At 37.3% G+C, this 26,924-nt stretch overlaps 1 protein-coding gene and 1 long non-coding RNA gene across 5 annotated transcripts in view; one reads left to right on the top strand and one right to left on the bottom strand.

The window, feature by feature from the left end:
- LOC143665650 (uncharacterized) overlaps positions 1 to 10,182 on the top strand; it is a 28,704-nt gene extending 18,522 nt beyond the window's left edge. For all 3 annotated transcript variants that reach the window (XR_013167137.1, XR_013167138.1, XR_013167139.1), the window contains 3 exons: positions 1,115 to 1,213; positions 6,429 to 6,587; positions 9,074 to 10,182. This is a non-coding gene — a long non-coding RNA (uncharacterized LOC143665650). The remainder of the gene's footprint in view (positions 1 to 1,114; positions 1,214 to 6,428; positions 6,588 to 9,073) is intronic.
- CMYA5 (cardiomyopathy associated 5) overlaps positions 1 to 26,924 on the bottom strand; it is a 102,664-nt gene that overhangs the window by 62,665 nt on the left and 13,075 nt on the right. The gene's annotated exons all lie outside the window — the stretch shown is intronic.

The following is a 26,924-nucleotide window of genomic DNA, read 5'->3' on the forward strand; positions in this document are numbered from 1 at the left end:
ATACAATCAGTGGTTCACAATAATCCTCACATAGTTATATATTCTTCACCATGATCATTTAAAAAACATTTGTATCACTCCAGAAAAAGAAATAAAAAGAAGAAAGAACTCATACATCCCATATCCTTTACCTCTCCCTCTCACTGACTCACAAGTATTTCAATCTACCCAATGTTTACCCTTTATCTCCCCTATTATTTATTTATTTTTTATCCTTATTCTTTTTTTTTATTCATCAGTCCATACCCTGGATAAAAGGAGCATCAGACGAGGTTTTCAGAATCACACAGTCACATTTTAAAAGTTATACCTTTATACAATTGTCTTCAAGAATCAAAGCTACTGGAACACAGTTCAGCAGTTTCAGGTACTTCCCTCCAGCCACTCCAATACACCATAAATTAAAAAGGGATATCTACATAATGCATAAGAATAACTTCCAGGATAACCTCTCAACTCTGTTGGAAATCACTCAGTCATTGAGACTTTATCTCCTTTCTCTCTTTCCCCTTTCAGTCAAGAAGACTTTCTCCATCCCACGATGCCAGGTCCCGGTTCATTTCCAGGAGCCAGGTCCCATGTTGTCTGGACTTAGTTTTGTGCTTTCCTCCTTATTTAAGCTCATGCTGTTTCTCCATCTACATTGTCTACCCCCTACCTTCCTCTACTTCCTCTTTATATCTAAATTCTATCTATTCTTCAAGGTCCAGTTTAAAAGCGTTCACTGTTACCATTCCTGACAAATTCAGGAGCCATATCTGCCATCACTTCCTAAATATTAAGTTCAAGATTCAAACTCCAAGAGCTATTTCCATCAAAGAAAATGGCTACAATTTGAGGTAAATCTAAACTATCGAGTGGCTTATATTTTTTCTACAGCAATAAAAACTAGAATTTTAAAAAAAGCTGTATTAAAACTACTAAGCAAAACTACTAAATTGAAGCACTTTTCAAAAAGATTCTTGATTTGAATTCAGTTCCCTTATTAACCCCTCCCCTTTTTTCTAATTATCAGTCTCTGTTTATTCTGTGGTTCTTAATACTTGACGCACTTTAGAATTACCTGTGCAGAATTTTTTAAGAATACTGATGCTCACCATCCTTCTCCCCACAGGGACTCAGTGACAACATAAAAGGAAGACAATAGAAGAAAAGATATTGGAGTCGGATCTTGAAGGAAAAATCAGAGTTTGCCAAATGGATGAAGAATGAGGTAGGTGGTGTGGCATGGAAAGTCATTCCAGGAAAGGTCATGGGATATGCAAAAGCTTCAAAAGCTTCAAGGTGATTCCAATTTGCATCCAGAACTGAGAGTTACTAGCCTAACAATCCTAGCTCTGTCTTGAGACTTCAATAGTGCATGTCTTTCCTGCCTACTGTGAACCCTCCCTGGTTTGTTTCGTTTGGCTGGTGGCCAGGACCGTAAGTCCTTACACATAGCTTCTGCTCTCCTCTTTTGTGAAGCCTCAGAGCTTCCCCAGCTGTCTGCTGCGAAAGGTAATGGATGTGCTGAGGCTCTGCTCTCCTTGGCTCTCAGAAGTCAAGGAGCACTCAGAGCCCCCGGACCCCTGGCCTCCAATAGCAAGCACCCCATCCACGCATCCCAGTGTGCTATAAATAATATCCTTTTCTACACAGACCATGAAGGAAAAAGGCTGGAAAGCAACGGGAAGAACAATTTTTCTATTTCCCTAGCAACTCTGCTCTCACTTACTCGCTTTGTTGCACTACCGAACTTAATTATGAATTAATATTCTATCTTGGTCCTGGACCAAATCTTATTCTAAAGTATTTTTTCAGGCTCTTCTTTATACCTAATTAAAGTTATTCCCCAGAATTTTCAATTCGTACTACTCCTTCTCCCATCCATGTAACTTATCAGAAGTCGGGAGAAATTTAAAATTAGGGTTATGACCTGAATCTGGGAAGTCAGCATTTTTAATATGGCATGATTGTAGTAACATTATAAAGGCAATCATAAACTCAATTTAGACTTAATTATTTACTGTAAATTAATATACCCAGCCAGAGAAGTTTTCACCACTAGCTAACATGAGTTTTTGAGTGCTTAGCAGAGTACCCAAATAATGACCATAAGAAGGTAAAGCCTACTAAGATGTGTTCACTCGTTTACTTATTCATTCACTCATTTATTTCTTTATTTAATAATCTTTTCTTGAGTTTAGTTACTAGGAATACAAATATAAAGACACAGAACCTCCTCTTAAGAAATTCAAAGTCTAATAGGGAGACAGAACAAAACATTTAATACAGTATGATAAAACTACTATTACAAAAGATAGGCAAGAATCAGTGACAACATAAAAGGAAGACAATAGAAGAAAAGATATTTGAGTTGGATCTTGAAGGAAAAATAAGAGTTTGCCAAATGGATGAAGAATGAGGTAGGTGGTGTGGCATGGGAAGTCATTCCGGGAAAGGTCATGGGATATGCAAAATGTACATCGGAATAAATCAGTCTGACCCACAAGAGACCCAAAGTATTTAGGGGATATCTGGATTACAGGAGAGAACAAAGGAAGGGAAGATGGCATAGCCAATAGGAATTAGAGAATGACTATGTTAGAATGTGTAAAACCATAACCCAAGCATTCACATTATACCCAATCTGAAGAAGCATTGTTATAAGAAGGGAAACGGTCCCCATAGAGTTCAGAAAGTGTTCTAAGACTGTTCCTTGTTGAGGAAAGAAGTGTTCTCACCTATGCAAAGGCATATGACCAGCTTTTCACTGGTAAAAGACACTGACTATGAAGATCATTTGACACATTCCCCTCTGAGTCCATTGTCACAAAGCAACCTTCTGATTACTGCTTGGCTTCCCACGTAGATTTATCTACAGAAGTGAGGAGAGACAACTGATGAACTGGGACGTTCACTTCTTTCCCCTTTCAGAACTGGGCAAGAAGTAAGTTCAGCAAGTCTGAGTTAGATCAAGGAAAGTAAAGAAAAATACTGGAACTGACCACCAAAGGCTCCCTCTTCCTTTTTTTTTTTTTTTCAAACTATCTACATGAGTTATATTAGGAAATGCTCTAGTCAAAATATAAATTTTGTTACAAACTTTTTTTGCTTTAGTCTCACACATAAGGTGACATTTTAAAGTATTAATTATCATCTATTTTCAGCACCCTGCAATAATGACATTCCTTTGTTCTTCCTCATGCAAAAATATTTTTAAAATTTGTACATTGTACATTTCACTATTATTATACACTCTAGGCATTCCTAGATCATACCATCTCGATCTTTACTATCTATCTTTCTTTCTGATTTCATTTATGTCCCCAGCCCTCCTCCCTCTATCATTCTCACATGCAGCTTCATTCAGTGTTTTAACATAATTACATTACAGTTAGATAGTATTGTGCTGTCCATATCTGAGATTTTATATTCAGTCCTGTTGCACAATCTGTATCTCTTCAGATCCAATTACCCAATATCTCACCCTATTTCTATCTCCTGATGGTCTCTGTTACTAAGGAAATATTCCAAGTTTATTCACTAATGTCAGTTCATATCAGTGAGACCATATAGTATTTGTCCTTTTGTTTCTGGCTAATCACACTCAGCATAATGTCCTTAAGGTCCATTCATGTTGTTACATACTTCATAACTTTATTCTGTCTTACAGCTGCATAATATTCCATCTTATGTAAATGTCACAGTTTGTTTAGTCAACTGTCTGTTGATGGACATTTTGGCTGTTTCCATCTCTTGGTAATTGTTACTAATGCTGCTATAAACATTGGTGTGTAAATGTCCATTTGTGTCCTTTGCCTGTGTCCTTTGAGTAGAGACAGCATATAGATGGGTCCTGTTTTTTAATCCATTCTGCCAGACTATGTCTTTTGATTGGAGAGTTTAATCCATTAACATTCAGTGTTATTACTGCATGGGTAGAACTTTCTTTTACTATTTTGCCTTCTGGATTTTATATGTCATATCTAATTTTCCTTCTTTTTACCTTTACTCATAGTCTTCCTTTCTACACTCTTCTCCACACCTCTCTCTTCTGTTTTCATGTCTGTCTCTAGTGTTCCCTTTAGTATTTCTTGCAGAGCTGGTCTCTTGGTCACAAATTCTCTCAGTGATTTTTTGTCTGAAAATGTTTTAATTTCTCCCTCATTTTTGAAGGACAGTTTTGCTGGATATAGAATTCTTGGTTGGCAGTTTTTCTCTTTTAATAATTTAAATATATTATCCCACTGTCTTCTCGCCTCCATGGTTTCTGCTGAGAGATCTGCACATAGTCTTATTGGGCTTCCCTTATATGTGATGGATTGCTTTTCTCTTGTGCTTTCAAGATCCTCTCTTTCTCTTTGACCTCTGACATTCTGATTATTAAATGTCTTGGAGTATGTCTATTTGGATCTATTCTCTTTGGGGTACTCTCCACTTCTTGGATCTGTAATTTTAAGTCTTTCATAAGAGTTGGGAAATTTTCAGTGATAATTTCCTCCATTAGTTTTTCTCCTCCTTTTCCCTTCTCTCCTCCTTCTGGGACACCCACAACATGTATATTTGTGCGCTTCATATCGTCTTTCAATTCCCTCAGTCCTTGCTCATATTTTTCCTTTTTTTTCCCTATAGTTTCTATTTCTTATCGGATTTCAGATGTTCCATCCTCCAGTTTTGAAATCCTATGTTCTGTCTCTCGAAATCTACCATTGTAGGTTTCCATTGTTTTTTTATCTCTTCTACTGTGTCTTTCATTCCCATAAATTCTGTGATTTGTTTTTTCAGACTTTCAGTTTCTTCTTTTTGTTCTTTCCTTGCCTTCTTTATATCCTCCCTCAATTCATTGATTTGGTTTTTGATGAGGTTTTCCATGTCTGTTCGTACATTCTGAATTAGTTGTTTCAGCTCCTGTATGCCATTTGAATTGTTGGTTTGTTCCTTTGACTGGGCCATATCTTCAATTTTCCTAGTGTGATTTGTTATTTTTTGCTGGCGTCTAGGCATTTAATTACCTTAATTAGTTTATTCTGGAGATTGCTTTCACTTCTTTTATCTAGGGTTTTCTTGCTGGATGAATTTGTTATCTATCTGTTCTTTGACATTCCGTTCAGCTTTATCTGGACCTCTAGCTTAAGTTTCGTTTAACAGAGGAGAATTTTTCAGTTCTTATTTTCTTGTTTCTTGCCCTGCTTGTGTGGTGCCTTCCCCCCACACACACTTAGGAGGGTCTACTTAGATATTATAGACCCCAGCCAGATGTTCCCAGACCAAAATGGCCTCCTATCAGGAGGAAAGAGTCACCTGCGTCGGTTTTCCCTGAGGGTGAGACCCAGCAGGTTGAAAGACTTTCCTGTGAAGTCTCTGGACTCTGTTTTTCTTATCCTTCCCTGTGTGTGGCGCTTGTCTGACTGCAGGTCCCACCAGTATAAGATGATGCGGTACCTTTAACTTTGGCAGACTCTTCCTGCTGGGGGTGTGGTGGAGACAGAGGAGAGGTTGTAGGCTGGTTTTAATGGCTTCATATTACCAAGCCCTGGTGTCTGAATTCCTTGATGGAGGGATTCCACCTGAGTTGGGCTTCACCCCTCCCCTGGGGAAGGCACAGGCTCCAGACAAGCCCCCAAAAGAGCTCAGTTCTGCCTATGCCTGTGGCAGTTGCAGCCTGAAAAGTTCTGCCACTGTATCCAGAGGCAGTCAAGCCTTTGTAGATACACAGCCACAAAAACCTCTGTTTCTTTCTCTTTTTTTTCCCCCCCCCTTTTTCTGTCAGTCCTGCCCCCTTGGGGCCGGGGCAAAAATGAACAACCTCTGCTTTGATCAGGTACACCTAAGCTGGGGGCCTATTTTTAGTAGTCTGAATTTGTTAATTAGTTCCACAATTGGTGTTTGATTGTGCCCAGTCCCTGCTGCTGGTAAAGTCCCTTCCTTTCCCCTCTGGGAAGCGGCCTGTGGGGGAGGGGCACTGGCTGCTGCAGCTTTGGGAACTCACGGTTCTGGGGGGTGCTTGCAGCCAGTCTAGCTGGTCCAGACTGGGGTACGCTGTGTGTCTGGTCACTGACGTGGCCCCAGGAGCTGTTCTGTACTGTTTCTGGTTATTTAGTAGTTGTTCTGGAGGATGAACTAAAATGCGCACATTGTTAAGCCACCATCTTGACCGGGAAGTTTCGGCTCCCTCTTCCTTTTATTAAACATTTTTATGCAATTATAAAGATGATATTTTTCTCCCTAATTCTGTTAATATGATAAATTACAATTACTGATTTCCAGATTGTCAAATCAACCTTAAGTTCCTGGAATGAACCTAATGTGGTTGTGATGTATTATCTGTTTTATATAGTGCTAGATTTTGTTTGCTAATATTTTGTTTAGGAACGTTGTAGCTAATTTTGCACCTGTTTGTGAGTAAGATTGACCTGTAATTTCCTTTCTTTTAATGTCTCCGTCAGGTTTTTGTATCAAGGTTATGATGCCTCAAATAGCAAGTTGGGAAGTGTTGACCCCTTTACTATTCTGTGGAAGAGTCTGTGAAAATTGGCATTATCTCTTTCTTAAATGTTTAGTAACATTCAATGGTAAAGTTTTCTAGGCCTGGAGTGTTCTTTGAGGTAAGGTGTTTAATTAATAGTTTTACAACTATTTAGAATTTCTATTTATTTTTGTGCCAGTTTTGGCAAATTGTGTTTTTATAGGAATTTATCTATCTTACCTAAATTTTAAAAATCTTTGGATTAAAGTGTTCATAATACTTTTTGAAATCTTTCAAATGTTTCCAAGATCTATAATTTTTTTTCTTTAAAATATTGCCAGGGGTTTTCAATTTTGTTAATCTTTTCAAACAAATGTTTTGCTTTGTTGATGTTTTCCATTTTATAAATGTTCCTTATTATTTCCTTTCTTTGACTTTCTTAAGTCATAATTTGCTATTACTTTTCTAGCTTCTTGAGATAGATTCTTATGTCATTAATTTTCAACCTTTTCCCTTTTCTAATATATGAATTTAAGGGTATGAATTTAACTTCAAGTACATATTTAGAAGTATCACACAAAACTTGGTATATAGTATTTAATTATTATTAATCTCAAAATATTTTTTAATTTCCATTGTGATTTCTTTTCTAACCCATACATTATTTTAAAATATGTTTCTTAGTTTCAAAACAATGGCAATTTCCTACTTATTTTTTTATTTGATATTTCTAGTTTGATTGCTTTATGGCCAGATAATTTATTTTGCATTGTTGAACTTTGAAATTTGTTGAAATTGTTTTGAGACTGTTTGGCCAAGTTTTAAAAATTTGTATATGTACTTGAAAAGAATATATGAACTGCAGTTTTTCAGCAGTGTTCTATATACCTAAACTAATTCAGGGTTAGTTGTTTTATTCAAATCTTTTCTATCAGTAGTGATATTTTCTGTCAGTTTTTCTATTTGTTTCTGAGTGATAGGTATTAAAATTTCCTACTGTAATTGTGGATTTGTCCCTTCTTGTAGATCAGTTAATATTCGATTTATATACTTTGAGGCTATGTTATTAGATACAAATAAATACAAAATAGTTAAATATTCTGGTTGAATATTTAATCATAAGAAAATGTCCCTTTTTAACTATAAGTAAAATTTCTTACTTAAAGTCTACTTTATCTGATACTCATAAAGGTTTGCTTGATATTAATAAAGCTTTGTTTGATATTAATAAAGCTTTATGAACTTTCTTCTGTTTGGTGCTTATATGGCATAATGTTGCATTCTTCTTTGAACTTTCTGTATACTTATTATTCTTGCATGTGTCTCTTATAATCAGCATATAGATTTTTAAAATCTTATCTGAGATCTGTCCTGTAACCAGTTGTTGAAGAGTACTTTGAAAACTATTGCATTTTTATATCTTTGCTTTGTATATATGTTATACCATACAATAAAAAAAGTTAAAAAAAAAAAAAAGAATGGTTCAGGGTTAGAATGGGCATAGGCCAAACACACCTAAAGAGAGGGATAAAAAGATCAAAGGTGATGGTGGAGTTATTCAGAGAAGATAGGATTTAACAAATGAATATAATTGCTGAGTCACTGAACTGATATCTCTTTTGGTCTCCAGTATCTTAGAGCAGCTAGAATTAAAAACCTAAAATTGTGGAACTGTAACCCATGTCAAATTCTGAAATATGTTCTACAACTAAGTGAGGTTCTGGGCTTTGAAATTTATTGCTTTCTCGTATACATGCTACTTTTTACAAAAAAAAAAAGTGCATTCTGCATCTTTATATAATGCATAATATACAGTGTATTTATGTATACGGAATATTTGTATAATATACACTATACAGTGATAATGTATATGTGCCAGTTAGGATGTTAGCCAGTTGTGCTGCTCAAGTCTTTTATGAATTTGTCCTATTTACCTCATATTATACATACTAAAAGAATTATAAATACATTATGCAACTATGAAAAAAACTTATCTAGGAATTTAAATGGAGCTTTTAGTACATCTAAGCATAATATATAAGTACCAATATATATATATGGGGTTAAATCTGCTATCTTATTTGCTTTCTATTTGTACTATCTATTGTATATTCCTTTTTCCTCCCCATCCTTCCCCTATTTTGGATTGAATACTTTTTATTATTTCATTTCACCCCCCCTCTAAAAGCTAGCAGTTATACACTGTTTTATTACTTTTTTGGTGTTTACCTTAGAGATTGCAACAGGCATCCTTGACTCATTAAAGTCTAACATAAGTTGGTATTTTTACCTCTTCCCAGACAACACAAGAAACATAATCACTTTTTTATGTTGCAACTTATATAAAGCTGTAATAGTATATTTTAATTCTATAAATGTTTTTACATCCCAGAAGATAAAGTTAATATTGTTTTATACTAACAATATTCATGGAGATTTACTTAGATATTTAACCTTTATATTGTGCTGCTTCATCTCTGAAATTCTATCTGAAATCACTGCCTTTCTCCTTAAAGAATTCCCTTTAGTATTTCCTTTACTATGAATCTCCTGTGACAAATTCTCTCAGCCTTTTTTTTTTTTTAAATCTTTTTATACTGTAATTCTTGATGGATATTTTTTCAGGGCATAAGATTTTAGATTGGGCCCTTTGCTGATGAAGCTGGCAGAGTGAGATGCATCAGGGCTCTGACCCCATAACAACAGCAAGAACTGACGAAAACATCTTTCTTAAAGCACCAGAAAACGTTAAAGGACTGCAGTAACAGGATGAGTACTGAATCATGGAAGAGGCTAAGTAAAAGTGGTTGGATCTCATGGCACCCTGGGTGGCCTCTTTATCCCCTCACCTGTTCAGCATGGAGACAGCCCATGTTCCCAGTGTGGATTTCTGGTCCTAGTTCTAGACCGAGCAAAGGAACCTCTGGGCACATACTGTGAGCATGCATGTCTGGCCCAATCTGCCTAGTAGTGGCTTGAGACATTTGCCCTCCCAGAAGTCTCCCAGTATATAGAAGGCAGCTCACAGAGTTCTCCTACATAATGGAAGGGCAGCCAAGTCACGCTGCCTGTGGCAAGGTTCGGTTGGCTATAGGACATATCTAGTACAATCCCTGGGACCATGAGGAAACTGTTTCCTAGGGAAGAAGGAGCATTTGTATCCATGTAAATGAAATCCTAGGACCACATGTACTTGCACAAGACAAGCCACAGGCACAAAATGCATCAAGAGGCCCCTATGCTTTGGCCTGAACCTATTCTCTAAACTCATTGTATGGATAAGCCCTGAAGTAGCAAACACACAGGTCAACCTGCAAAGACTCAGAAAGTTGTTTTCTTTTCCCTTAATTTTTTTGTCAGCTCCTAGCAGTCAAGGAAAAGTCTGTCATAACACTAACTGAATATGAACTTAAGGAACAGATGTCTCATAGTTTAAATTCCAGCAATAACACACAAAAACATCAAAATTGTCAGATTTCTACAAAAAGAGAACAAAACAAAGAAACAGGAAATGACATCCCACAAACAGAAGAAGATTAAAGCATTAGAAACCATCAATCAGGAGGACCAGTCTAGGGACATACCAGACAAAGACTGTAAATAAATGCTCCTAGATATGCTCAAAGATTTAAGGGAAAACATGGGCAAAGAATTAAAGAAAATCAGGAAACCATATGTGTCAGTTTGAAAATAGTAGGTACCCTAGAAAAACCATGTTTTAATCCTGATTCAATCTTGTGGGTTAAGCCATTTTTTTAATCCTGATTCAGTATTATAGGGTGGCAGCTTTTGATTAGACTATATCCATGGAGATGTGGCACACCCAGTTGTGGGTATGATGTTTTGATTAGATGGGGATGTGATTCCACTCATTCCAGGTGGGTCTTGATTAGTTTACAGGAGTCCTTTAAAAGAGGAAACATTTTGGAGAGAGCTGAGGACAAACAAAGATGCCGACACCCAGAGAACAGAGACACTGATGTTTGGAGATGCTTGGAGCCCAGCAGACATCACCATGAGTTGTTAAGCAAGCCAGAACTTGAAGAGAGCCAAGGGAAGCCAAGAAATGAAAGCCAGCCCTGGAGAAGTAAAGTGAGGAACCTCCACAGAAACTGAAAGCAATGGAACCCAGGAGCAAGGGACCAGCAGATACCAGCCATGTGGCTACCCAGCTGACAGAGCTGTTCCTGACCCACTGGCCTACCTTGAATTAAGGTATCTTTACCTGGATGCCTTAGTTTGGACATTTTTGTAGGCTAAGAACTATAAACTTGTAACTTATTAAATTCCCTTTATAAAAGTCATTCTGGCAGCTTCCAAACTAATACATTATAGATGACTACAAGCAGAATATCAATAGAGAGAAATTATGAAAAAGAACCAAACAGAGCTGAAGAATAGTAACAGAAATTAAAAATTCCCTAGAATGGTTCAACATCAGAATGGTGCAGGCAGAAGAAAGAATCAGTGAACTTGAAAATAAGACAATTTAAATTATCCAGTCTGATGAGCAGAAAGAAGAAAGACTGAACAAAAGTGAACAGCCTGAGAAACCAGTGAGACACCATCAAGCATATTATTATATATATTATGGGAGTCTCAGAGGAGGAGAAAAAGAGAAAGGGGCAGAGAGAACATTCAAAGAAATAATGGCCAAAACAACTCTCCAAATTTATCAAAGACATGAATATACACATTCAAGAGGGTCAATGAACACCAAACAGGTAAACCGAAAGAGAACCACACTGTAGCATAATATAATCAAACTGTTAAATGACAAAGAGACATTTTGGAAAAGCTGCAAGAGAGAAGCTACATGGCACAGACAAGGGAGTCTCAATAAAATGAAGTGCCAATTTTTCATCAGAAACCACAGAGGCCAGAAGGCAGTGAGATAACTATATTTAAAGCACCGAAAGCAAAAAACAAAAAAAAAACAAACAAAAAAACCCCCGCCAAACAAGAATTCTATATCCAGCAAAAATGCTTTTCAAAAATAAAAATAAGGGAGATGATGTATCTCAGAGTAATCTGGGAAGTGAATAAAAAAGTATTTGCAAAGACCTCTTACGGGACTGGGGAGAAAGGAGGAAATATTCAACTACCCCATTTGGAATATTCCTGATATTCTCACAAGCAGTGGGGACAGCCAAATCAAAAGGTGAGCCCTCAATCTTGGGGTTCAGCCCTGTGGCACTTATTCCTCAGGGGATAGTCTAAGCCTACTTATGGTTATACCTTGAAGTCTTCCCAGAGAGTTTCTTTTGTTGCTCAGATGTGGCATCTCTCTGAGCCAATCTGGCAGCTCACTGCCCTCCCCCCTAAGAGGGACATAACTCTCAGGGGTGTAAACCTCCCTGACAAAATAGGGCAAAACTCCTAGATGAGCTGGGACCCAGCATCATGAGATTGAGAAAGTCTTCTTGAACAAAAGGGGAAAGAGGAAAATGAGTCAAAATAAAGTTTCAGTAGCTGAGAGATTTTGAACATAGTTGAGAGGTTATCCTAGAATTGTTTTTGCACATTGTATGGATGTCCCTTTTTAGTTTCTGGTGTGTTAGAGTGGCTGGAGAGAAGTGTCCGAGGCTGTTGAGCTGTGTTTCAGTGGCCTTGATTCTTGAGGATGATTGTGTGGTGATGTAGTTTTTGCAGTGTGGCTGTGTGACTGTGAAAACACCGCATCTGATACTCCTTTTATCCAGGGTATGGACGGATGGGTGAGGAAATATGGATAAAAAATGGATGAATGATAGGGGAAATCTAACCAATTTATTTTACCACTTATGGTAATCGGTGAGGGGGAAGGTGGGGGTAGGAGATGTATGAGTTTTCTCTTTTGTTTCTTTTTCTGGAGTGATGCAAATGTTCTAGCAAGGATCGTGGTGGCGAGTGCACGGCTGTGTGGTGGTGCTGTCGGCCACTGATCATGCACCATGTGTGAACTGTAAACATAAATGCCAGTACTAATGTGTTTTTAGTTCGTAATTGTACTTTCTACTTCCTACAGGATCTAAAAACCAAATGCACAAAATGTAATGATAAATCAGTGGTTTCAGACTATCATGTATAAACATGCTGATTTGTAACAAGGACTACATAAAGGTGGGGGGATGGAGGGATATAGGAATGTAATTTGTGTATGCTACTGAAGTTAAGGTGTGTTCTAGTTTGATAGCTGCTGGAATGCGATATACCAGACACAGAATGGCTTTTTAAAAAGGGGAATTTAACCAGAAAATGTCCCAATTAAAGTAAGTCTACAAAAATGTCCAAGATAAGGCATCACCAAGAGGTTACCTTCACTCAGGAAAGGCTGATGAAGTTCAGGGTTTCTCTCTCAACTGGAAAGGCACATGGAGAACATGGTAACAGCTGCTGGCTTTCTCTCCAGGCTTCTTATTTGACGAAGCTCCCCTGGGGACATATTCCTTCTTCATCTCCAAAGGTCTCTGCCTGATGGACTCTTCTCATGGTTCTGCCATGGTTCTGTTAGAATCTCCTGGCTAGCCCATCGTTCTCACACTTTCTCCAAAATATTTCCTCTTTGAAAGGATTCCACTAAACTAATCAAGACCCACCTGGAATGGGTGGGGTCACATCTCCCTCTAATCCAAGGTTAACACCCACAATTCGGCACAGCACATCTCCATGGAGATAATCTAATCAAGCTTTCAACCTACAGTGCTGAATAGGGATTAAAAGAAACAGTTGCTCCCACAAGATTAGATCAGGATTAAAACATGGCTTTTCTAGGGCACATAATCCGTTCAAGTCAGCACAAGGTGGCAATAAAGCAAGTAAGACTGATACAGATTTAGCATGTTAAATTTAAGTCCAATAGAAATTACAAAGAAAACACCAGAGTATGTGAGTTCGTAGATACCAAAGTTAAAGTAACAGGTTACCTGTGGCAGGGGTTGTGGGAATGGAGAGTTAATGCATAATGGGTGTGGGTTTGTATTTGAGGAGATTGGGAATTTTTAGTAATGGAAGTGACGAGGGTACTGCGACATAGCGAATGTGATTAATCCCAGTGAATAGTATGGCTGGGTGAAACTGAGATGGGAAAGTTTATATTGTATATATGTTCCCACAATTACAAAAAAGAAAGGGCAACTAAAGAGACCAGGACAATTAAATGCAATACATGATCCTTGGATAGGGATCTTGCAGGGGAGGAAAAAAAAAAAGGCTCAAGAAGACATTATAAGGCAAATGAAAAAATCAGAATACAGACTCTAAGCACCCTATCAATATTAAGTTTCTTCAACTTGATAACTACACTTAAGGTGGTTGCATATGTGAATATTCTTGTTCTTAGGAAATGTACAAATTTTCAGGGAGCATGATATTTACAGCCTACATTCAAGTGTTCAGAAAATTGGTTGATAAAAAGACTAGACAGATGTATGGATAGAATGATCTGGCAAAATGTTAAAATTGGTGGATCTGGTATTTGGGGGGCACAGAGATACGTTGGAGTTCTCTGTATGGGTTTTGTATTATTTTTTTTAACTGTCCTTGTAAGTTTGAAAACATTTCAAAATAAAGTTTAAAATTAAAAAAAAAATCTAGATTGGCAGATATTTTCTCTCAGCACTTTAAGATTATTACTCCATTTTCTGTTTTACAACAGAAACAATGAGAAGCCATCTATCAGTATAACTGCTGCTTTTCTGAAGGTAATATAGATTTTCCTCCCACCATTCTCCAGCTGTTTTCAAGGTCCACTTCTTGTTATTTTGAGAAGTTTTGCTTTCACATACCTAGGTGTTTTATTCTGCTCGGGGACTACATGGCTTCTTAAACCTGTCTGTTGATGTCTTTCTTCATTTTTGAGAAATTATCAACCATACTCTTTTAAATTTTGCTTTTGCCCTATATTCTCTCCTCTCTTTTTCAGAGATTCCAGTTATCCATAAATCAGAACTTCTAAAATGTATGTTCTCTGTGCTTTATTTGGATACTTCTTCCTACCTATCCTCTAGTACACTAATTCTGCCTTTAACTGTCTCTGAAGTGCTATTAGAATCATCAAATGTGTTATTTTTTTAATTATATGTTCCAGTAATAGAGTTTCCATTTTTTCCAGCTCTCTGATAAAGTCCTGAATCTTGTCTTTTATTTCCATGTCCCCCTTTCCCTGCTAATAAATTAAAGATTATATAGGCATCGTCCCTCTATAGAACCCTTTCCTTCCCATAGCATTCCAGCTATTCCCGTAGTGAGCGTGACTCTTTGTGGAATGAGAGCCTGGAGGACTGTGTGTGCTTTGCCACTTCTCTAAGTGCCTTTCAAAAAAAATGCTAATTTTCATTTGAATTGTGTGATACAGTAGTGTGTATGTCCATGTCACCTCCCACCATTAAGCTGACATTCTCTTTTCTAAATTAATTTCTTGTGAGTTGTAGTCACATAAATCATTTCTCAAGAGATGGATGCCACTAAATTGTGCTGAAAAATCTAATTTCTGGATTTCCAAAATGAAGGATTAGGGCCTGGAATCTGATGACCACGTGTCTCCTGTTTCCTGCTTAGGCAGTGGTCGACCTCCTTATATACACATCTCTCTTCATTTCATTTTAACTGAAACAGAGCCCAGTAACTTATTAAGAGCCAAGAATGCAGATGATCTTATGGTTTACAATATATAATATTATATAACTGAGGAAACCAAAAGATGGAAAAAATAATATTTAAATATATTCAAGTTGAAATGTTTAATGAGGCAATGGGGCTACCCATCCAAGTAAAACAACCAAAATAATAATTTTCCTTATCATTATCAACATCTTTGTTTGAAATTGGTGCTCTAATTTTTTTTTAACTATAATTCTGAAAAAGTGAAATGGGCCTTTAAACTATCTTTATCTGAAAATTAAACTTTATTTTTATTAGACTCATGTATGCATTCTAGAAACTTTCCAGCAATTGAGCTTTTTTTTTCAGGGAATGTTAATGAAATAGGAAGTTACTTCAAGCATGCCTGTGAATGGACTTTACCAAAGTAATATTAAATTTCTTTATAGGAATATAATTATGAACACTACTTTAGATTTATATGATGCCTTATTCTACTTCTAAGCAATCACAGTGCACTAATAGGAACTGTATTTAAAAGAAAAACAAGGTAATGGGTAAGAATTTATCCAAGTTAATAATTTAAAGTCCTTAAATATCAATTGTCATAACACAACAATAGGAAGGCAGGTATGATCCTGCTTAGATTGAAAACTTTGAAAAACATGATTAAAACATAAGACAGGGTGGTGCAACAGTGGCTCAGTGACAGAGTTCTCGCCTGCCATGCCGAGACCCAAGTTCGATTCCCAGAGCCTGCCCATGCCCAAAAAAAGACAAAAACAAAAACATAAGACACCAAGCAAGCTTGTGATCTTATAACACAAATTTATAGTGTTTTATGTGGCCTTACAAAAAAGCAAAGAGCTGTCTTAGCAACATAGTCACTTATTCTAGAATTAATATTTTACCAGGAATTGAGGACCCATGTTCTTATAGCAGAAAAATTATCACATGCATTAATGACCAAAAGTAATATGAAAAAAATGTAGGCTCAGAAGGAGCTTATAAGCCATTAGGAAAATCCTAATGGATAGGGGGGAAAATCCATGAAACAATGGATAGAAAAATTATACATTATTATGCTGTAACATAAATTGCTCATTTTATAGGTATACTAAATACAATTCAAATTCATTGTAGGAGAAGAATAAATATCTTCTTTCCGTAATGGCCAGTCATTTTATAAGTCTGGAAGGCCCTCTACTGTTTGAAACCTAGTTATCTTTCCTGCTGTGCCTCTCACTCTTCCCATGAATCCAACCAAGTATAGGGTTCCTCTTCCCCCTCACCTTATATTTCTGCCTAACATCTTTCTCTTCACTTGGAATGAATTATCTCTGTACATCCCAACCTTCCTCTCTCTTCAACGACCAGCTCATATGTTACCTTCTCCATGAAATAATCAGATCCTGCAAGGCAAAAGTAATTTTCTTCTCCCAAACTTCTGGAATCTCAATGTAATCTTCTCCTATGGCATTCACCATCCCACAACAGAGCTATTTTTACATCTATGTTAGTTAATCTACAAGGCTATATGCTCCCTATGAACAGGGACAAGTCTTTTAGTGGTTCTCCTCATATGAAACATTTCAAAAGCAAGCACATTTGTTTTTAGAGGAACAACTCTTTTATTTTTGCAACCATATTTCATCAGCTTAAGTAATATTTAGTCAAATCATGTAGTAACTATAAGCACAACTAACATAAAAGGGTTTGGGAATAATCACAACTGACCCTTAGTAAAACTACAACTCAAAAGGGTGAGTAAGGAGACTAGTCTGGTAACAGGAGTAATTGCCCTGGGTATCAGTCTTTATTTTAAATTTTCTCTGTTTTACAGTGTTCTAATTTGCTAGCTGCCAGAATGCAATACACCAGAAACGGAATGGCTTTTGAAAAGGGGAATTTAATAAATTTCTAATTTACAGTTCTAAGGCCGAGAAAATGTTCCAGTTAAAACAAGTCTATAAAAATGTCCAATCAAAGGCATCCAGGGAAAGATACCTTGGTTCAAGAAGGCTGATGAAGTTCAGGGGTTCTCTCTCAAGTGAGAAGGCACATGGTGAACACAATCATGGTTTCTCTCTCATCAGGAAAGGCACATGGTGAACACGGTCAGGGTTCCTCTCTCATCCGGAAGGGCACATGGCGAACACAGCATCATCTGCTAGCTTCTTCTCCTGGCTTCCTGTTTCATGAAGCTCCCGGGGAGACATTTTCCTTCTTCATCTCCAAAGGTTGCTGGCTGGTGGACTCTGCTTCTCGTGGCTATATCATTCTGCTCTGCTCTCTCTGAATCTCCTTCATTCTCCAAAATGTTTCCTCTTTTATAGGACTCCAGAAACTTATCAAGACCCACCCAAATGGGTGGAGACATGTCATCACCTAATCCAGTTTAACAACCACTCTTAATTAAACCACTTCTCCAGGGAGATGATCTAACTATAGATTCAAACATACAGTATTGAATAGGGATTATTCTGCCTTTACGAAATGGGATTTAGATTAAAACATGGTTTTTCTAGGGGACACACATCCTTTCAGATCAACACATACAGAGAAAATGGAGTGCTTTGATTGCTTTACCCAATTAGGTTTAGTGGAAAGTGGTTTTAAAAGTACAAAGATCCTGCCTTCTAGGAACTTACAGGCTAAGAAGGGAGATATACTTACAAGCAAAGAATTACCATACCTGTGACAAGCACAGTAACAGAAGACTACACAAAAGGCATCAGATGTGGTACAGAGATGTTGTTAACTTTGGGGTGGAGTGGAACAGGCTGCAGGAATGCGTATTTGAGAAGAGAGGTCTGAAAAGTAATCACAATGTATAAAAAGCTGATGTAAGGTTTTGAAAGATGCAAATGAGTTTTCCAGGAAGCCTGGGTTGGGATGGTTGGAGGCAATTTAGGGAAAAGGAACAACAAGTGCAAATGAAGGGCGATGTAAACCATACGGTGTGTCTGGATGTGCCTCAGGGTACTTTCACAAAGTCTGTGAACATCTTGAAAACTATGACCCAGCAGCAGGCTAGGCTGCCATTACAGGGTAACACAATGCAGGCGGCTTGAAACAACAGAAACTTATCCTCTCATAATTCTAGAGGCTAAGTCAAGGTGTCAGCAGGGCCATGCTCTCTCTGAAGGCTCTAGGGAAGGATCCTTCCTCCCCTCTTCCTAGCTTCTAGTGGTTACTGGCAATCCTTGACATTCTACGGCTTGTGGTTGCATAACCCCAGTCTCCGCTTATGTCTTCACATTGCCTTCTCCCTGTGTGCTGTCTGCGCCTCTTCTCCTCTTCTTATAAGGACACCATTATATTGGATTAAAGGCCCACTATACTCCTATATGACCTCATCTTAACTAATTACATCTGCAACAACTCTATCTCCAAATAAGGTTACATTTGGAGGTACTGAAAGTTAGGACTTCAACATCTTTTGGGGGGACACGATTCAATCTCTAACAGTTGGTATTATGCAGATGCTTCCACTGCTATGCCAACCTCTCAACAGACGGGAAAATTCCATCACCATGTCTTCCCTAGGGCTTTAGACAGTTCTGGTAATTAGTTAATGATATATATTTGCTATTAACAACTGAGGTAACATGAGGCGTGGAGTGCCTAAGACATTTGCCTGACCTTACCATCAGGACCAGATGAAGAAGTGATCCATTTGAAAGGTTTCAAAAGAGTGATTATCTTCCTTCTTCCTACCCCACCTCACCAACCAAAATATTACACATGGCCCACACGCATGAATTTTTTCACTTATTTTAAGTACAAAATGTCCGTATTGTAGTGGGTAAAGGTGCTACATGACTCATCCAGAACTCTGGAGTTGTAGAAAACATTTATTTGTCCAGAGTTAAAAAGAGTAATTTGGTTTTAGCATAAGCCATCAATTTATAAATACTTGGAAAGTACCTATCTATTCAGGGCCAGGGAATAAACTGGGGCTGTGACTCAGTTAAATGAATTTCAGGCACACAACTCTGACTCCACCTAAGAAAACTATAAAAACTCATCCACTAAATTCTCTAGTATTATAGAAAACTGAGGGCAAGAAGATGCTGGGTCTAGAAAACCAAAACAAAGGAACCATTGTATAACAAGAATGGCAGCTGCTGTTCTAGATCAAAAGGTAGGCAAGCAGATTGTCTGTGGTCTTGGGGATTCTTCAATGTTGGTGCTATTGACATTTTGGGCTGTATAAATCTTTGTGGTGGGGGGCTGTCCTGTGCACTGAGGAAGTGGAGGTCAGGAGGTACCCCTGACCCCCCACCCAAAAGATGAAGTAGCACTACCAGCGTCACCCCCTGCCAATTATATAACGATGATATATGCCAATGGGATACTCAAAAATGTCTTCGGACATGTACCAGTTGAGAACCACCAGTTAAGAGCCAAGCGTGAGAAAAAAAAACAATCAACCACCGTCGAATGTAAATGGAAAACCATCAGGAATAAGAATATCCATCCTCTGGGAGTCCCCAGTTGAGGAGTTAAACAGAACTTAACTGTTTAGCACTGAAGTTCTTCAACGCTACTGAGTATTAGCACGGAGCAGAAACTGTACCCTACCAGCTACTGCTGTCAAACTCCTGTGAATGCTGAGCAGTGGTTACTAAGAGACAGAGCACTTCGTCTGAATAGAATGTGTCAGGGTTGGGATCTTTTTTAAAATAAATCAGTGAGTCAAGAGAGATTTCTCAAACCCTGCTGTTCCACTGACTTTTTTTTTCTTACTACCATTATAGCTCCATAAGAGCACTGAGAATGAGGACTAATAGGCTCAAAAAGTAGAACTCTGACTGATTTCCTCATTTCCTTTGTGGCCCTCCTGCTATCTTTCTTAAGTTTGCAACAGAGAAAGAACCTTTAAACTGTGGCTTTGAAAAATATTAATAATAAATTTAAAAATAAAATCCAGCTCATTTGAGGACCAAGGTTGCCCAAATACCTAGCATAGTTAGTATATGGCAACATTTTTTTTCCTTTCTCTGTCACTTTTTAGGGAAAAATAATGATAAGACAGCCAAAGTCTTACTGCAGCAGATGCTGCTGAGATGAGCAGGAGTGGATGAAATGCACTGTGAAGTTTCAGGAGGGTGGACCCTGTCGCCTGGTGCTAAGCAGAGAGACTTGGGGCAGCGGAGTGGGGTGGGGGGCATGTATTAGCTCTTTCAGGCCTGTCTGGATAAACCTCAGGGAGGCCCCCCCTGAGGCCCAATGAAGGCACCTCCAGATTTGAGAGAAGCATCCTTGAGACCAACTATGCTATATGTCCAGAACGACTGCAATATGAAAGGGAACAGAAGAACTGAAAAATTCTGATTGAGCAACAACCATACGTCTTCTCTTTAACTTCCAAGTGTCCCTTCATTCAATTCTGAGCTAGTCTCTAAATGTCTGCTGTCAATAATCCATCAAGGAAAATTAATCAGGATGTTTTCGTTACCAACCAATCCTCAGACATTCTCTGCTAACTCAACCCTGGATGATAACTCATTAACACCAGCAATTTTGTAGTTTCAGTAACGGCGATATTAGAAAATATGTTCTTTTATGCATATGTAAAATATATTTTTTTAATTTCCCAAACCCTGTTTTTCCCCTTTATTCTCAAATCAATGATCTATAAAGGCTGTGTGGGAAACTATCTTTTTCTGAAACCACTTAAATTTCCTCTCCAATGTGTCCTAAAAACTGGAGAAATGCAACCTGAAGGAATTCATCTCTCAAGAACACAATTCACAAAGCCTGACGATAAAATCTAAATTGACAACTAAACTTTGCATCTCTTCTCAACCTTCCAATCAACTGTCTAGGTATTTTTGCATTCTTACTTACTTTCTACCACCATTACTGATTAACATGCAGTAATCAAATTCTGTCACGTTGCTTGTTGGTATGGGTTCCTGGTTTCTATTAAGCTGAAAGTGCACCAACCAGCAGCAGCCTACCTACAGCAAGAGTTAACAGTTAAGAAGCATACAGAAGAACTAACTGGTGGTCTCATCATCAGGCTCCACTGCTAAGAAAAAAAAATTTTTTTTAATTATACTACATAATGCAAATAATAAAAACAAAGTCATGAAAATTCCAGAGGAAAAAAGAAACGGAGGTTAAATAAAATTCCCGTTGATATCTGTATCTCTGGATTAAATAAAATTCGTGCTGATATATTAGGTAAATAACTCAGTAGTAGTTTGTCTAGCCTTTTTGTTTCTGACTGTAAAATCTTAAAATCGGAAGTCAGCAAAACATATTCAATGGTGTAATTTATTTTTACAGTGGACTGTGTTGGAATAAAAGAGATTAATATTAATGTTATATCCAAAAAGTCATTTTTATAAGAAGTTAAAGCACTTGGATCTCTTTAGGTTCTAAAAATAAGTTCTAAAATTTAATTCTAAACTTTAAAGAGTTTTTAGAATTCTAAAAATTAGATAAATTTCCCACAATATTTTCTTATTCATCACCAACAAAAGGGAAAGACAGAAAGACCCAGTAAGAGATGAAATGCATGTGATCTAGTAAAATGTTTTAAAAAGCATAATATAGGTAACCCTTGTTAATATTTTTCTCCTTATTCCTCAGTTGAACTCTGGTGAATTACTCAAAATGTCTAGGTACTATCTTTAAAACTAAAGTTTTAATATGCATTTCACTGTAGAATATGTAGGAAAACACAAAAAAGAAAGCAATCTCAACAAAGATGACCATTTTTAATATATTATGTATTTCCTTCATTCTTTCAATCTTTTTTTCCTAAGATATGCTTTAAAAAAAATTGCACAAATGCGATCACCTGTTTTGTAATATGCTTTTTTATTTAAAAATATATTCTTAGGGGGGTGCAAGGGTAGTTTAGTGGTAGAATTCTCACCTGCCATGTGGGAGACCCAGGTTCAATTCCCTGTCTGTGCATTTCTCAAAGAAACAAACAAATGAACAACCAAACAACAACAACAACAAAAATACAGCAACTGGTGCTGCAATAAGGGGATACTCACATGGAAAAAGAATGAAATGTGATCCCCCCACCACAGCATACAAATATATATATATACACTTAATATTTTTCCGTGCTATTAAATACTATTTTCCAACAGCAGTTCTCAAGTTTTTGCATCACAGAACCCCTTTATACTCTTAAAAGTTATTAAGAGTTATGTAGACAGTTTGATTGAATGCCATAAGTACTTGGAATCTCAGGTAGGACATGAGATTTTGTTGGTTTGTCCAGAGTGATGCCCCGATGAATCCCAGAGTGATTCAATCAGTGAGTGGAAAAGTATTTGCAAAGCCCCCTTCGGGGAATGGTGAAAACGGGGAGAAATTCAACTTCCCCAAGTTGAATTCTTGATATTCTCACAAGCAGTGTGGACAACCAAAGCTATAGGCTGAGCCCCCAGTGTTGGGGTTTGTTCATATGAAACTTAACCCCACAAAGGACAGGTCAAGTCTACTTAAAATCTAGGCCTAAGAGTCACCCCCAAGAGAGTCTCTTTTATTGTTCAGATGTGGCCTCTCTCTCCAGCCAACACAACAAGCAGTCTCACCACCCTACCCCTCTCTACGTGGGACATGACTCCCAGGGGTGTGGACCTTTCTGGCAACGTGGGACAGAGATCCTGGAATGAGCTGAGACACAGCATCAAGGGATTGAGAAAAACCCTAGAATGAGCTGAGAATTAACATCAAGGGATTGAGAGAACCTTCTTGACCAAAAGGGGGAAGAGTGAAATGAGACTAAGTGTCAATGGCTGAGAGATTCCAAACAGAGTTGAGAGGTTATCCTGGAGGTTATTCTTATGCATTAAGTAGATATCACCTTGTTGTTCAAGATGTAGTGGAGAGGCTGGAGGGAACTGCCTGAAAATGTAGAGCTGTGTTCCAGTAGCCATGTTTCTTGATGATGACTGAACAATGATACACCTTTCACAATGTGACTCTGTGATTGTGAAAACCTTGTGTCTGATGCTCCTTTTATCTACTATAGCAACAGAAGAGTAGAACATATGGAATAAAAATAAATAATAGGGGGAACAAATGTTAAAATAAATTTAGTTTGAAATGCTAGTGATCAATGAAAGCAAGGGGTAAGGAGAATGGTATGTACAATCTCTTTTTTTTTCTGTTATCGTTTTATTTCTTTTTCTGTTGTCTTTTTATTTCTTTTTCTAAATCGATGCAAATGTTCTAAGAAATGATGAATATGCAACTACGTGATGATATTGAGAATTGCTGATTGTATATGTAGAATGGAATGATATGTTAATATTTTTGTTTGTTGTTAATTTTTTTAATTAATAAATTAAAAAAAAAAAACATTCCAACCAATCCTAAAGAACACCTAGGGCAATATATAAGATTCTACAAAGGTTCTATATACTAGGTTAACTTTTCAGAAACCTACAACCTTGAGATGGGTCCCTGGACCAGATAAGTCCTGAAACCTAGAGGGGTTTATATATATATATATATTCCTTCTAGCAGCCAGTGTTCTGGAAAACCTAGATGGAAAAATCTGAGGGGATCGTATGGTAGCCCATGACAGACTCTGGGATCTGTCCTGTAACTACTTGTTGAAGAGTACTTTGAAAATCATTACTTTTTTATTTCTTTGCTTTGTATGTATGTTATATCACAGAATTAAAAAGTTAAAACAAACAAACAAAAAGTTATTAAGAGCCCCAAAGAACCTTTGTTTTTGTGAGCTATAATTCATCAATATCAGCAATTAAATCATAAATTTTAGATTTTTAAATTCATTTAAAAGTAATCAATAAAATCTATTACATGTCAACATCAATAACATATTTTACCAAAAAATAACTTTTTCAAAGCAAACAAACAAAACTACTTTGTGAGAAGAGTGGTATTATTATCATATCTCTACAGATCTTTTAAATGTTTGGCTTAACAGAGACCAGTGAATTCTCATATCTGCTTTCTGCATTCAATATGCAGATATATTGTATTGGTTGAAGTAAATGAAGAAAAGCTAGCCTCACAAAGATAGGTAGCTGGACCAGGGAGAGAATACTTTTATAAATTTTTCAGATAACTGGATATTTTTCTTTGATACCACACCAAAACTTGACAAGTACTAGTTGTATAAAGATTAGCTGCAGTGTGGAAACTGAAAGAAAAAATCAATGACCTTTTCATCCTCACAGTATTGAAAGAATGATAATGTAAATAGTGTCTTAATGTTTTATGAAAACAGTTTTGACCTTGTAGATGCCCTAATTGGAAAGCACACTTTAAGAACCACCACTGTTCTTAATATCTTATTTAACAGTTAACATAATATTCTATCATGGGGATATAAAACAATTTACTTACCTAATACCCTATTATTGGAAATTTAGATTGTTTCTAAGGTTTTCTATTACAAAAATGCTGTGACAAGCTTCCTTACAAATACATTTTCCTGTGCATCTTGTTTTCTTAGAATAACACCTTAGGAAGTAGAATTTAAGGGACAAAATCAAAAGTTATTTTTTAAGGCTTTTTGTATCTACTGCCAAATTTTTCCTCCAGAAAGGCTTATTAATTTACATCCCTATCAGTAGTGCACCCAGGAGCCCCACATTCTTACCCACACCCTTCTCAGCACGAGGGATCACGTGAGTCCTGTCCTGATAACTGTTTTTAGAAAACGGGATTGTGACTGAGCTGGCTGCTAGCAAGGTGACTCCCTTATTTGAAACACAATATTTGAGATTACCTGGAATTCTCTGCTCACAGAGTCCTTTTCTGATAATTCTACCATGGTTTTTAATACTATTTTGTTTTAATAGTATTTATCATGTGTCTTCTACTTGACAAGTTTCTTGAGACGGAAACCATGCCTTACCATCATAGTAGATACCACAGAGCTGAGCTGAGGAGATAGAGGTGGCATGGGGAGTAGCGAAAAGAGCATTTTTCATAACAGAGAAACAGGTTCAAATCCTGGCTTCACTACTTCCTAGCTAGGCAAGCTTAGGCGAATTACGTCCCCTTCCTTTCCTGAGCTTCAAGGTCAGCATCAGATAAACCAGGAAACCGCCATCTACTTTGTAAGGCCACTGTGATGAAATACTATGAATAAAATACCGCCTATAATTCTCGGCAATGATAGATGCTCCACGTTTGTTCTCTTCTTTTCCTTTTCAATGTTGAATTGACCTTGTGAAATTCAAACTTCGACAAGCTACAAACCTGTTTTAATTTACTAACACAGCTATAATTGAGGCAGAAAACACTTCTTTAACAAGGATTAATTCTGGAAAGTATAACTCAAGCAACATTTTTGTATTTTCTAATTATTCTGCCTTACATCACTCATTCATTATTCACCCACTCATTTGGCCAACAATGAGTGTGTACTATGTATTCCAAAGACATATTACACACTATCCCTAAGCAAACAGAAATGTAAAATAAAATCCTTTTTAGCACCAGAATGCTACTTCTGATTATGCTGAAACCCGATTTACAGAAAAATCGCTCATGAAGTTATGCTCAGAGAGCTGTTCTAATTGTACATCTCAGTGGCTACATACTCACCTCCCCTAGCCCTATTTTGGTTCAAAGCTAACAATTATTGCAGTGGAGCTTTAGGAATGGTACTTTTTAATGTGACCTGAGGTATATCTGAACACTAATAAAAAAAAGTTTTCCCATTTTCTGACAACCTGAACCAAGGAAGTTAAGAGAAAAAGACACTATTGAGATAGGTCCAATCCAAACTGAAGTTCATTCTTGGCTTTAAATGAATATTAAAACAAAGCAAAAACCAAAGAGAGATGCATATGCGAATGCACGCCACGAAGAGTGCAGAGTGAGGAGTGGGAGCTGGCAGACAGCATTGCTAGAGATGGAAGTAAGGACCCAAGAAATTGCTTAAGATGGAAGTAGGGACCCAAGAAATTGCTTAAGTCAAGGGTACTGACAGATTAAACTGAAGGGGAAGGGAAACTGACACTCATCTATGCTTTTCTCTGTACCAGGAACATATGCTGTCCCTGCATAGTCATATTCTCATTTACCCTCACACGCCCCTGTGAAGCAGTAGCAACATCTACATCTTTTAGAGTTTGAGGCGCAAAGAGATCCAGCAGTTCTCATCAGTATATCCTGGAGAAGTGTTAGTGCTCAGCCTGTAACAGCTCCAGGAGAGATTCAAACAAAATCTGGGGCTCTAATTCTTGGAAGTCAAACTGTCATTGATTAAGACCTTTTCACTAACAGCACTTCGATGGTACATGCTAAAATTGGTGTTAAGATGTTAAAGACCTCTCTTCAGATCTTAGCTCTATGTCGAAAAGGGTTTAAAATATTTGCAATGGGGAGGTGTGTGAGTGGGAAAAGTTTCTTCAGATCTGAAGCAGGTCTATAAAAATTTACTGGTCCTCTGTTTTGATTGAGGATTAATGTCTTCATATTGGGGCTACTGACATCCCAAAGATTCCTGATTGTGTGTGTGTGTGTGTGTGTGTGTGTGTGTGTGTGTATGGGAGGGGGGGACATCATTTCTGGAAATATGGGACATGATTCCACATTCAGGGGGTTCTTTTTGCCTCGCCCTGAGAAAGGGCACGTGTAGCCAAGGTCTATAGGAGGAAAAGAAAGAAAGAAAAAAACAGCTATTAGAAATATTAAGAAGGTATTAAGCCACTTTGGCTGTAAAGAGAAAAAAAAAAAAACTCCTTCAAGGAACGAGGAGGGGGTGACTGAATAAACAATTGTGCTGCCAGGAGCAGGAACCAGACTGGGTGCAACAAAACTAATTCAAATCCTGGCTGGGTGGTCTATCTGAATCTAAATTTTCTAATCTATAAGATGGGAAACAATAATAACTCTCTGTGTTGCATGAAAGTTTAAATGAAAGAGC

This window comes from Tamandua tetradactyla, chromosome 21 (assembly GCF_023851605.1).
Source record: "Tamandua tetradactyla isolate mTamTet1 chromosome 21, mTamTet1.pri, whole genome shotgun sequence".
Lineage (NCBI taxonomy): Eukaryota > Metazoa > Chordata > Mammalia > Pilosa > Myrmecophagidae > Tamandua > Tamandua tetradactyla.